At 49.9% G+C, this 10080-nt stretch overlaps 1 protein-coding gene across 1 annotated transcript in view; it reads left to right on the top strand.

Annotated features, from left to right (window-relative positions):
• The first annotated feature begins 6 nt into the window (after positions 1 to 6).
• Positions 7 to 10080, top strand: part of Iqsec3 (IQ motif and Sec7 domain 3) — a 101174-nt gene continuing 91100 nt past the window's right edge. The window contains exon 1 of the mRNA XM_013520013.1: positions 7 to 246. The gene's annotated coding sequence lies outside the window, so the exon portion shown is untranslated. The remainder of the gene's footprint in view (positions 247 to 10080) is intronic.

Raw genomic sequence — 10080 nt, 5'->3', positions numbered from 1 at the left:
CGCCCCTCAGCCCGCGCCAGAGCAGCCGCAGCTTCAGCACCACGGACAGCTCACAGCGCAGCCTCAGCCCGGGCCCGGCGGCAGGGCTCACCCACCCCAGTCGCCCCACCAGCACCGGGTGACACTTGCGGCCGCGGCCGACAAGGAGAAGGAGCGTCCCCCGAGTTGCTGCGCTGCCGCCGGAGCCCTCCTTCAGCACAAATCGTCGGCTGCCCTGGGCAAGGGCGTCCTGAGCAGGAGACCCGAGTGAGTGGGCAAAGGATGAGGACTATTGTGTTGGGAGGAGGAGACGCAAGTGGGTGTGAGGAGGGGAATCGGGTGCGCGTAAGAGTCTGAAGGACTAGGGTAACGTGAAGTGAAGGGGAAAGGGTGCCTTGGGGTAGAAGTGTGTCAAGGAGATTTGGAGGAAAGGAGAGAATGGCATCAGTGTTTAAGAAGGTTTTGTGGATGTTGGAGTGAAGGGGTATCTTTCATCCAGATTATCTTTGGTGGCAAAGAAGGAGAAAAATGTGCGCTAAGTAATTGGGGATACTGGGAACTGGCAGGGTTTAAGGAGACACATTGAGAGGAAGTTGGCATGATGATTAAACTGAAAGAAAGAGGAACAGTGAAAGATTTAAGTTAGGGAAATCTTGAGAGGGAATTCAGGTAGTAAAATTGTTTAAACTGAGAGAGATCCGAAAAAAGATAAAGGATTGGCCAAGAGGCTTGTTAAGAGCTTTAAAGGGCCTTGGTGGGAGGGTCGTTCCAAAATGAGCAAGACTGGGATAGAAGGGAATTTAAGAGGCAGAGGATAAAGCTAAAAGGCAGGAGTGGTGTGAAGAGGCAGGGGAGCTGGAGACAGAGGCAGATAAAGGGGGAAGAAAGCATTTTCCAGAGGAACAAGCTGGCTCTTTAACTGGTGCAGTAGGAGTCAAAGCCAGATGTGGCTACCTGGAGGAAGATTAATCTGCTTTAGCCTGAGTGGGCACCTCTCTGCTGAATCCCTGCAGTGAGGGGTACAAGCTAGCAACCCACCAAATCAATAGAGGACTCAGTCATCGCGCAAGAGCTTGATCTCACCATAGCTTTTCCTTCTGACACGAGGAGGCTCTCTGTGCAGGGACACTGGCAATTGTGGAAAGGGAAAAATGACGAGGGGAATCGCTGGCAAACAGTAGTTATTTGGATGTAATGCCTCTTTAAATCTCTGTTATGGCTAATGACTGCAAGCCCTATTTCCCCTTAGCTATTTGGCAATAACTGAAATCTTATACTGGGTCTCAAGAGAAATGTTAACTACCCGCATCCAGCAATTTCCAGACCTCAAGTTTTTTCTTCACTCATGAGGCCCATGGACTAGGAATATAAAAAGAACAAATGGAAGGAGGCTGGGATAGTCGGTCCTCTCTGTTGGGAAGGCTGTGGTCATGTCAGCTTTCCTTCTCTGATTAGACAGGTGATGGAAAAATTGCAGAAGAGCCCTGGAGAAATCAGCACTTGGCCAGCACTTGGCCCTAGCAGTGGCGATACTAAAGGAAAGGAGGAGTTGGGGGAGGAAGGGACTGCTGAGAATCTCATCTTTATTCAATCTCAAATGTGCTTTATGTCTGGGGGACCCCCATTTCCCCCCCAGCATTACCCTGCTAAACCCTGCATCTTCTTCTCCCATATGTTGTGGAATTAGAAAAGGTAGGTCAGGGCATGTTAGCTCATAGAGCTTTTAACAGAACTATGGGCGTCATAGGGGTGAAGATCTAGGATGATCTGGCTTGACAGGTCTAAAGCATTTGATTCAGACTCCAAGAAGATACAGTTTTATTCCTCGACTCCCTCAGTGGCTCATTTGTCCTTTCAGTTTCATGACTTTCTTTCCTTAGCTGGCATAGACAGCAGACAGTTGGGGTTTCCACAGTGCCCGTGGTTCAGCAAAAGGCAGCATTCTTCCAAATATTTACGGCCTTTCTCCCAAATAAGGGAAAAGAACTAGTCCATTCCATTTCCCTAGGGGCAGCCCTGGCTTCCTGTTAACGATTACACCTGACTCTGTCATGACATTTGCTGTCTCCCTTCTCTCTAACTATGTCCCCAGTCTCCCTGCCGCTCTTCAAGGGTCTGTGTGGGCAAGAAAGGCATGAAGTTTCCCCAAAAGAATCTTGAATAACTCTTCTTGATGAAGACTTTGCCGCGGCCCCCCAAGTGGCCTAGAGGGCCCATACCTTCTACCCAGATGCTCCTGTTGGGGATTTAGAAACGTAGGAATCACTTAGATTCTTATCTAGCTTCCCATGTCAACAGTATGTGACACCTTTATCATTCCTCCTCCCCTGCCCTGCTTTCACTTCCCAAGGGAGAACGACAAAAATAAGAAATAATCAACATGGCCGAGGAGCATGGAAGTTGTTGGAAATCTTTCACTCACAAAGTTCTGCACCCCAGTAGCTTCTTGCTTTCTCTAGAACCTTGAGCTTTCCCCCTTCTCCACAGGACTTGATACCCAAAGACTTAGAGAGCAGGGATATACCTGCCCCACCTTCTCCCTCTTCCTTTGAGTGTGAAATCACCCATATCCTGCCTGATCGGCTGCCTTTTGGCTCACCCATTTCTTCCCCCACTGTTTTGCCTAACTTTAGCCCACGTTTCCCCACAGAACCTCAAGGAGGATTCACCATTGCTGGCTACGTGTTTGGCCCCAGGCTGCTCTCTACCCGTGGCCCCCATTCCAGATATCTGTCCTCCCCTGCGTATAACTCTGCACAATGCAGGGCTAGACAGAGCCAGCCGGCAGGGAGAGATGGCCGTGGATAGGGTAAGGTAAGGAGAAGAGCAGAACTGGCAACCCTCTCCCTGGATTTCTCCAGGGAGCTCCCTGCTGAATCAGTTCTCCACTGAGCATGCTGAAGCAGGGGGAAGAGACAGCAGAGAAGGCTTCCAATCATAATTTTGCTGCATATCTTTTCTCATTCTGCTCTGGCCTCACTGTACGGTGAGAATGTGCCCGGTGAGGTGCTCGTTAGACACAGTCTAACACCACTCCCTGAGGGGAGTGGTGCTAGGAATTGAACTCCAGTCCTCATGCATATTAGGCAAGCTTCCTACCTTTGAGCTATACCCCCAGCCTTGCATGATATAAATCTTGGGTCAGTCTCTTACACCACTCCCTGAACTCCTCTTCTTGACCAATTCCAGAAGAAGCAGGAGTCCTGGGGCATCTAGAATGAGGAAATACTGGATCATTTCATTGCCAGTTGATCTGCAATAATATGTGGCCTTTTGTCCTTCCTTCAGGTAGGAGAGACACAGAGGGGGGTGGCCTTGGATGTTGAGCTAATGAAACAACAATGTGGAGGTGTGGGAGCACAGAGATACTGCGGCATAAAAACTCTTGAGGGGTTAAAATTCTCTCTCTGCATGGCTTCCTGACTCTTGCGAGCTCTGGCCCCCACTGTTCATGCTGCTTAAGGAAAGCAGCAAACATAACCCCTCCTTCTTTGTTTTTCAAATCAAGGCTCACAGCAGTTACAGAATTGATTATTGTCACTTTTCTGGTTCGTGCCATGCCTCAGTCTGACCTGGCAAAGGCCCCTTGCCATGGAAGCACATGACCTTGTTTAAAGCTGCTGGTGGCAGTATGACCCCGCTCTCTGAGCACGTTTACCCGCCTACTCAGTCATGCATTCTGAGTCTGTGGATGCCACGGATTGGCCAGGCTTCCAGGTCCGAAGGCAGACGACTATGGGAAGCTAGGTGGGATCTTTGCATTATACTTCAAATTTTGCTTTTTCTCTAAGCTCTGTGATCCAACATGGTTACAAAGTCTGAATGGCTTCTTTCTTCCTTCCTAATCTTTCTTTCACAGCCTTCTTTCTATTTTCCTCCTGTCCTTCACTTCTACTTAAGCTACACTCTTTCCTCTCTGCCTTCACCTTGCAAGCAGGAAAGAAATCATGACTTTTTTGAGGGGTGGTGGTGCTAGGAATTGAACTCCAGTCCTCATGCATATTAGGCAAGCTTCCTACCCCTGAGCTATACCCTCAGCCTTGCATGATATAAATCTTGGGTCATCTTCAGAGCTCCTTAGTTCATTCTGAATAAAGGGTGGGGATGGCTAGAAAACCTTCAAATGTGTCTTTTGGCCCGAGTTGTCTAAGATGCTAATTGGAGCAAGTATCTCTGCTGCTATTGAGTTAGGGTTGTCTGTCTGAAGGTGGCAGCTCAGGAATAGCTCATGCTGAAAGCCACTGAGATAGCATTTAGGTCTATCCAGAAGTCAACTAAATGTATCAAGAGTCCAGTCTATTCAAAATTCTGCACTCTGCACTAGGAACAAGAAGTAGTCTTTGCTCAACACCCATGAGACACATATCTAGAAACTTTTTTTTTTTTGGTACCGGGAATTGAACTCACGACCTCACAACTGCCAAGTAGGTGCTTGTGCCATTGAGCTATATCCCCAGCCCTCTAGAAACTTTTAAACAGGTATAAACATAGTGCAGCTACTTAGAGCTACCCTCCTCCAGAACAGTACAGGGTAAAAAGGATGAGCATGCAAACTAGGTTCAGAGCCAGAGACAAGGCCTTCTTTGCTGAAGTAAAGGTTCATGTCAAGGAACAGTAAGAGCCAAGGATAACTGCAAAGGAGGGAGTCTCAAAGGTGAAGAACCCAAGATATCTGTATTGCATGTGTTCATCATTCCATCCTCGTGCACCCTTCTTCCCAGCTGAACTTGTCAGTGGGTAAGGAAAGCCCTGGCACATGGGGACCTGGTCTGTCTTGTGCTTCGAAGGCCTGATTGCTGAGGCCAAGACTCCCCAAACTGTCTGTTTTCCTTCTCCTATCCCCACCGGGGAGAGGACTCCTGGCCAGTAAATTGGAAAACGAGCCCAGAATGAAGACTCGTTAGCAGGAGGGAGTGTGAGTATCTTTCTGTTCATACCTGGAAGCTGGAGCAGAATGGATGTTTGAAAAGATTACTGTCTTCTACCTCTCCAAGCACCTATGCAGCTGCTCTTTCCTTCTTTTTATTCAAAAAGAGCACAGTTTTCCTGAAACAAGTCTTTTCCCAGCCTCTGGGAAACCCCTCAAGCTTTGCTCCACCCCAGTCTTTCCTTCCACACTCTCCAGCCCTTCCCAGACCTGCACAGTCAACTCCAAAAGACCTCAAAAAGCCATCCTGGCACATTTTCCCCTTGGCCCAGGACCAAGCAAGATGCACAGCAGCTCGTCCTGCTGATTCAGCAAATATCTGTGCAGCCTGGGTTTCAAAGGTCAGTTATGAAAAAAAGGCAGCCTGGCTCAGGGAAGGGTGAAGAGGGAAGGGAGAATGGTAAGAAAAAATAGGGGCAATCTGGGACAAACAGCTAGGACTGGGACTCTGGAAAGAGACTCAATTCTTGAGTTAAAATCCCATGTAAGGACTGTTACACTAACTGCCCTTGTTGAGGAAGCTGATCATTTTTTCCCCCTTTGGGATCCAAATATATTAGATTAGCTTTGGACACAGGGCAGTGGCAGCTTGGTAAGGGGTTCCTTAGTGAGAGGTCCTGGGGACACTGGCACTGCACCTGGCAAATTCGCAAGCACCCAGCCATCTGGCAGGGTCTTCAGGGCTTGTGCCACTGCGGTAACTTCCTCCTCTGCTTCTGGAAAAGCACAAACTACAGGTTCCCACATGAGCTGTGAAAGGTTTCTTGTTTCCACAGAGGAAAGGCGTGGCTGTCCTCCCTTTAGGCAATGAAGGCATTAACAAAAAGGGAGGGAATCAAGAGTTAAGCTGAAGGTGAAGTTCGATTTTTTAACTGCAAAGAGCTTCAGGAAGCCACAGAATCATAGAACATTCCCATCTAGATTGTGGTTGTTAAGAACATGAGTTTTGGGCAGGCACACCTAGTAGGAATCCTGTCTTATCACCTCCCAGCTGGGGGATCCTGCATTATTTCCTTTCTTTCAGCCCATTTTTTTCACACATAAAGTAAAGAATAATATATTAAAGGGTTGCTGTAAAGTTTAAACCTTAGATAATATCACTTGCTTAGCAGTGTTCCAGGCACAGAGTAAGTGCTCAGTACACTGCAGTAGCTTGACATATAAAGAAACTGTGACACAGAAGACACAGGAGCTGCAGCTGATGCCCAACCACAGGGACAGGCGGGAATCCAGGTTCAGGTCTCTTTCTCTCCTACCGGGCCACCTTTCCACATGTGCCCTTTCCCATGTACTTCTCCATCTCTGGACAGTGAGCGTCCGAGTTATTTCAGAGACATAAAGGTTGAGCTTACCTTGAAAAAAAGCAAGTAGGCAGGACAAATCCGCTACTCGCTAGTGGTCTATGACTTCATAGCTAGGAAGCTACGAAACTGTTTCTTACAGCCCAACTGAAATCTCTTCTGCTGCATTTTAAGATTTTTGCACTTCTCCTGAGGACATCAAAAGGACCTGAGTTACCACCTAATGCCCTGTAGTGATAAGGACCTCCATCGTTTCCTAAATTGGAAAACTTATAATCTCTCTAGGAAAAGGTATACTAACCTGTCAAGGACAGAGTGGAGAGAAGGGAACAGAGTCTGAAGCTGGGCAGTACTTCCAACTTCCATGGAAAGAAAGCTGACTCCATTTCTCTTTCCCTGGGATGGAAGGTCGATCTGCTCTTTGTAGCACCCTGAGATCCAAAGGCTGGGGGTGTGGGTACAGCAGGAAGGATGGAGAGAAGAGGCCTGATGTGCTGTGGGGCTTCTGAGTGAGTGGGAGGGTACAGGAGAAGACTCTACTTTGATCCAGGCTAGAGAGCAAATGAATCTCTTCTTAAAAACTTCTTGAATGAGATACATTCTAGGAAAAAGAAAACAAATGAAAAAGAAAAAAAATGGGCTTCTAAAATTCTCTCCCAGGTGGTTACGTCTGGAGAGCACCATAAACAGACTGGTGTGTGTGTGTGTGTGTGTGTGTGTGCGCGCGTGCGCGAGCGCCTGGACATGTGTGTACATGCACACTGGACACTGAGTTGGGTGGGGTGGGGGATGGGCTGTTTGCTGTTGCTTTTTTGCTTGAACAATGAATCTAGGAGGGTTATGTAACTGTGAGGCTGGTGATGTGCTGAGTGGTACCTCTCCTTCCCACGCAGGCTGCTGTGAACAAGGCCTGTGTGCAGCCTGCCCGAGGGAACCCTTTAACCCACCTGGGCCAGACTTCTCATTTGCCACATGAGAAAGCTAAGGTCCAAGAGGGAAGTGACTAGTGCTTCCACAGTAGATAACGGCAGGCCTAGGTTTAGAGCTCAGATTCTCTTAACTCTTCATCCCGTGCTCTTGACATTACGTGGTGATGGGTCAGAGAAGCTTGCCAGGACTGTTCCATGGTGTGCAAGACAAAGCCTACAGCTAATTAGTTACTGAAAATGTCTCCCCTATGCCAACAATACCTGACTGGTCTTTCACACCTCAGCATGAAAACATTTATTTGGACAGTTCCCCAGGGCAGGGTCTGAGAAGGGAGAAGGGTGTGCGACCACACTGGTTGACTAACGGCCAAGCCACGCGGCACAGCGGGAGCAAAAGGGCTCACAAGAGAGGCTTCTGGGAGTCTAAATGCATCCTTATTTTCACTAAATTTGCAAAGAGTTGGAATTGCCTTGGTTGGCATTGGTGAGAAAGGGGGAGAATGCAGGGTACCCCATGTTAACTTGGAAGAGTTATTATTTAGCCGATAGAAGGGACACTTCCACAATGAGCTTCAGTTATATGGGAAATCACCAGGAAAGAAGTGAAGGAGCATCATGGTGCTTGGTAAGCTCTTTTGTAGGATTTTAAAATAATGTTTTGGCTGGCAAGATGTCCCATGACTCTGTTGGGGTCTGCCATGGAGCAAACCCCGTGGAGCCGTAAGTGTAGGCAGGGAGGGTGAGCAGGCAATAGAGGTTGGTGTCTTATGAGCCTGAAGAGGGAGAGGAGAGCAAAACTCAACACTCAGCAGGTGGCTCATAAATATTGATTGAGTAAATTCTTGAGCTGCAGGGCCCAGGCAGGCTCATGGATTGTTGAGAGCAGGGAGGAGAGGGGATGGAGGAAGGGCTAGGTGGAGGGAGGCCTCCCGAGGAGTAGGCTCGCTTGGACCCAAGTGCTGGGGCATACTTCCCTGCAGCTACGTGTGGGTGAAAAGAAGACCTGGAGGCTCAGGTCTCCAGGCCAGTAGGGCACTGATGGGGAATGGGACAGTTCCTCCCAGCTAATGCAACCCACCACAATCCTATCCATGAGCAAGGAGAGTCCTCCTCTCTCTCTGCCTCCAACCTCCAACCAGTCCCTCTGCCTGGGACGTACATGAAGTACAGAGTATAAGAAAGCCCTTGCAGAGCCTTTCATCTCAGTTGCATGCACCCAACCTTGCAGAAGGCTGAACAAGCAATGGGCAATGGGTCCATAAGGATGGAGAGAAAGGAGGCCTTTTTCCCGGTGGAACAGAGAGGGGCCACAGTGCGGCTCAGCAGCAGAGCACTTGCCCAGCATTTGTGAGGCCCTAGGCTGGAGCCCCAAAATGAGGGGGAAAGACTAGGTTTTGAGGTCGTGATTAGGCCTGAGAGACACAGTAGAAGCCAAGACTAACACCTGCTCCAGGCCTCTCAGTCCCATTTCTGTAGCAGGCGGGTCTATTCTGCTCATGCAAATGTCAGGATTCTAATGGGAAGGCGGCAGGTGCAACTGGTGTGGATGCGTCTGTGAGGCTGAGTGTGTTGCTAGCCTCGGCTAGAGATGGGTGACAACCACCCCGCACCGAAGACCGTGCGAGCAGCAGCACAGCTGAGCATAGCTTTTCTTACCTTTGCCAATGACACCACGTCTGAGCACACTGTCTGGACTCTGAACGTCTCCCTGTTCTACAGAACACGCTTCCTCTCTCTTGGCTAGCCTGCTCCTCTTGGATCTCCCTTCTGTAAGATGTGGGGCGTTTCCAGTGCCTCCACTACACCCCACTCTGCCTGCAGCATGCAGGAGACCAGGGCCCCGGAAGAGTGAGCCCCTGGACGCAGGCGTCTAGCCCGTGGGCAGATGCAGTGGCTGTATGGCTGTGTGTCTGGGATTCTCCGTTGAGGTACAGTATTTGGAAGCTCAGGTACAGAGCAGTCTGACACACAGCAGTCAGGAAAGTGATTTCCCTGCAGCCTCTCTTGGCTAGCTGTGGCCAGGGCCCAGTGCCAATGGCCTCTCCCGGCTTCGGACATGCCAGGTCACCAGCCTTCTGATTGCCTCTAATCAGGACTGCACTCCCATCCCAGTCACAGAGGCAGGGGAATCCCACAATTTCTTCCTTGATGAATGATTCCAATCTACCACAATTTTAATTCAATGCGTCAGTTTAACACAATGATTATTTTAAAACAACAGAAACAAAACCCCTGCAAGCACTTGGGAATTTCTCTCTTGGGCCTAGCTTCACTCTTTCCTGTGCAAAGGCTGGTTTTTACAGACATACTCCGGATGCTTCAAGGGGGCGTTCACTGGACAGCTCTGATGTTCTTGGGCTTTTCTGTCACAGCCCATGAGGGAAAGCCGCAGGGGCCTCGGGCAGGGCTGGCAGCGCGTTCTCTTCAAGCACGGGGACTCGGGCCTTGCAGCCAGTGTTTTTGTTCTAACGTCTTCCCTCACAGACCCCCAAGTACCACCTTAGCGCAGACTCTCCCTCCTTTCCTAGGCCTCGCTTTCTCCTCCTGTGCAAAGAGGGGCCGTCATTTTCCTCCTCGCCCTTCTACCCGCAGCTCACCAGGTCTGGTATGGCAGAGCCGATAGAGGGTCGCTGCAGGAGGAAGGGTCCAGCTCAGACGTGAAAATGGCTTCTCCAAGACAGAGCCATCCAAAGGAAGGTGGGGGGCTCTGAATTCACTCTCCTTTTCGGGAAAACAAAGCCAATACGAAAACGGCGGCGGACCCGGGGGGCCCTGGGGCGAGATGAAGCGAATTTCTCTGAGGCTTCCAGCGTTAATCACCCCGGAAATTTCCACCGGGCTCCCTCGGGCCAAGGAAGCATAAAACGCAGGGCAGCGGGAGGGGCGTGCTCGGGATCCGCGGGCCGCCCCCTCCGCAGCCGGGCGCCCGCGCACGCCCGCCCCC

The sequence above is a fragment of the Chinchilla lanigera genome, unplaced genomic scaffold (assembly GCF_000276665.1).
Source record: "Chinchilla lanigera isolate Chin_1 unplaced genomic scaffold, ChiLan1.0 scaffold00053, whole genome shotgun sequence".
NCBI classification, from domain to species: Eukaryota; Metazoa; Chordata; class Mammalia; order Rodentia; family Chinchillidae; genus Chinchilla; species Chinchilla lanigera.
Note: the sequence above shows the minus strand (reverse complement) of the source record. Positions and strands in the feature narration are given on the sequence as shown.